Here is a 3,731-nt window from a genome sequence, read left to right as displayed (position 1 = left end):
GGTATGGGGCACATGATAAAATAGGTTGAAGTTGGCATGGTTTCCTTAAGGGGAAATCCTGCCTGGCAAAAATGTCAGAATCCTTTGAGGAAATAACAAGCAGGATAGACAAAAGAGTCAATGGATCTTGTTTACTTGGATTTCAGAAGATCTTTGACAAAGTGTTGGACTAGAAGCTGCTAATAAATAAAAGAGCCCAAAGTATTATAGAAAAGATACCAACATGGAGAGAAGATTGGCTGACTGTCAGAAGGCAAAGAATGGGAATAAACGGGACCTTTTCTGGTCAGCTGTTAATGACCAATGGAGCAACTACAGGGGTTGGTGTTGGGTCCACTTCACATTATATGTTAATGAGATAGGTGACTGAACTGATGGACTTGAGGCCAAGTTTGTGGATGATACAAAGATAGGGGCAGGTATTTTTGAGGAAGCAGGAAATCTATGGAAGGATGGACAAATTAACAGAATAGACAAAGAAGTGGCAATGTAGGGAAATGTATGGTCATGAACTTTAGTAGAAGGAATAAAGGCATAGACTATTTTTTAAATGGGGAGCAAATTCAGAAATTGGAAATGCAAAGGACTTAGGACTCCGAATGCATTAACTCATAGGTTGAGTCAGTAGTAAGGAAGGCAAATATAATGTTAGCATTCATTTCAGGAGGAATGGAATATAAAAGTAAGGATGTAATGCTAAGGCTTTGTAAAGCATTGGTCAGACCACCTGTGCAATATTGTGAGCAATTTTGGGCCCTACATCTAACAAAGAACATGATGGCATTGACAATGATCACTAGAATGATCCTGGGAATGAAAGGGTTAATGTATGAGGAGTGTTTGAAGGCTCTAGATCTGTACTCTCTGAAGGTTAGAAGAGCTGGGGGGTGGGGTGTGGATTCTCATTGAAACCTATCAAATATTGAAAGGCCTGATGAAAGGTCTTGGCGCAAAGCATCAGCCGTTTGTTCCTCTCCATAGGTGCTACCTGGCTTGCTGAGTTCCTCCAACATTTTGCAACGTTCTCCTAAAATGTTGGCCACATATTTGAATCCAAAGTTTAAATCAGGTTTACCAACTATTCTGATTTAAAGAGGCTCTAAGCTGTTAAGGTTCTTGCCAAAATTTTGCACACTCTTTGACAATGCAGGTGCGTTTTCTGTCAGACCTACCAATGTACAACCTTATTCTCTGAAGAAATGCAAACGACAGGAATTCTGCAGATGCCGGAAATTCAAGCAACACACATCAAAGTTGCTGGTGAACGCAGCAGGCCAGGCAGCATCTCTAGGAAGAGGTACAGTCGACGTTTCGGGCTGAGACCCTTCGTCAGGACGAACTGAAAGAAGAGCTAGTAAGAGATTTGAAAGTGGGAGGGGGAGGGGGAGATCCGAAATGATAGGAGAAGACAGGAGGAGGGAGGGATGGAGCCAAGATTTGGACAGGTGATTGGCAAAAGGGATATGAGAGGATCATGGGATGGGAGGCCTAGGGAGAAAGAAAGAGGGAGGGGGAATTTTGAGTAATTACAATTTAAACTTGATGTAAGTTGTTACTGCAAATCACAGTGCTGTTAACAATGTTAAAAATGGTCAAAATAAGATTATTTTCAAAATTCATGCAAACAGTGTTGGTGATTGGGATCCGGTGATGAAGGAAAGGTTGTGATGGTGGGGGCGGGGTGAGACCCCTTGCCAAAGAAATAGACACAGAGGCAGAGGCAACTGAAGAAGAGCTCAACATCATGATAGGCTTGGAACTCCATGAGGAGAGGGCACAGGGATATAAAGGTGAGGCTTCTGCTGAGACAGCCTGCTCGGCATCAGGAGGTGAGTTTGAGGGAGCAAGGTGAATGGTGAAGACCTGGCATTGAAATCTGCTGAATATCCTTAAAACTATTCAGTTATCAGTGGAGATTTGCGTTGGGGGGGGGGGTGAAATCATGGAAATGCCTGGAGAAAGACTGAGAGTCCTAACTGAAGTCCAACTCTAAATGCACACACCTCCTCAAGTCACTTCTTCACTAATAAACTTGCTAATAAAGGGCCGATATTAAAACCAGGAAACCTAACAACGCGGAGGAACCCATCACTACTGCCTGTCTTTCCTACGTTTCCATAGTTTCTGGCAAGATCATCAGCATCCAGAGGGGATACCAGCTTAATACCATCCACAAACTCATAAGGAAATTCAAATCACAGCTTATGCAGGTCAAAGATGACCTGGGACTCAGGACAATTAGCGCTTACAGGATTCTCTGCGAAAGCAGAGCAGTGTATATTGGCCAGGCGAGATGCTCAGTGGAAACCCACATCAAGGAGCACAGGAGGTGTATCCATTTGGGATACCCGGAGAAATCAGCAGTAGCAGAACACTGCATTCGCAGTGGCCATAGGATTGACTTTGAAGGTACAAAACTACTATGCTGTGCCAATGGCTTCTGGGATCACCTGGTAAAGGAAGCTTTTGAAATAAAACATCTCGAAGAGTTCACCTCTCATTCATTTAGGTCAAGAGAGTATAGGCCCAATTTGATTCATATCTCTTCAGGTAACAAATCCATAATCTCAAGTCTGGAGAACCCTTGCTGCACTTTGTCAATTACACCTGTAATCCTTCCTTAGGCAGAGTGTCCAGACGTACACAGTATTCATGATGAAGAATTTCAGGATGTATATTGTATACATTTCTCTGATATTAAATGGAACTGTTGAACTATTAACCCCTGGGTGCCTACAAGTCATAGATCTCCAATGAGAGAATCAGTCTTCAAACATCACCCCCTGCTTCATATTATCGAGCCAGGGTGGTATTCAGCACGCTGACCTTATCAGTCAGAATGCAAAGGGAAGATAAGCAGTGTACAGAAGTGTGAAGAAGCAGTGAGATACAGGCTGGAAGGTAAATGGTGGAACCAGTTGGGGCGCATGGATGGGCACATGGAGCCAAATGGGGAAGCAGGACCATAAAACATAGGGGCAGAATTAGGCCATTCAGCCTGTCGAGTCTGTTCTGCCATTTCATCATGACTGAACCCAGATCCCACTCAACCCCATACACCTGCCTTCTCACCATATCCTTTGATGCCCTGACCGATCAGGAAACTATCAAGCTCTGTCTTAAATATACCCATGGACTTGGTCTCCACCGCAGTCTGTGACAGAGCATTCCGCAGATTCACTACTCTCTGGCTAAAAAAAAAATTCCTCCTTACCTCTGTTCTGAAAGGTCATCCCTCAATTTTGAGGCTGTGCCCTCTAGTTCTGGATACTCCCACCATAGGAAACATGCTTTCCACATCCACATTATCTAGTCCTTTCAACATTCAGTAGGTTTCAATGAAATCCCCCTGCATTCTTCTAAATTCCAGTGAGTACGGGCCCAAAGCTGCCAAATGCTATGGATGGGTTGATGTTGAAATGAAAACTGTTGTTGAAAAGAATCAAATACCAATTGAAGAAAAAGCAGAGGCACATGGAGCATCGCGGGAGATGGTAGTGAAAAGATAGAGATAGAAACTGGGAAGTAATAGGTGGAACCAAATATGGCAGATAGGTAACTGTAATGAGTCTTGGTAACTTGGTGATGGAGGGGAAGTGAAGGAAAGCAATTGAAAAGATGAATCTGGCTGGATTGGTGGAAGAGAAAGAAACAGGGGTATGGATACTGAAAATTGGAAAAAAAATATTCATAACTGAAGTTATATTTTATTTACCAAAATAGATAATCTC

This window comes from Mobula hypostoma, chromosome 1, assembly GCF_963921235.1.
Source record: "Mobula hypostoma chromosome 1, sMobHyp1.1, whole genome shotgun sequence".
In the NCBI taxonomy this organism is placed as follows: domain Eukaryota; kingdom Metazoa; phylum Chordata; class Chondrichthyes; order Myliobatiformes; family Myliobatidae; genus Mobula; species Mobula hypostoma.
The sequence above is the reverse complement of the archived record's forward strand: the minus strand, read 5'-3'. Positions refer to the sequence as shown.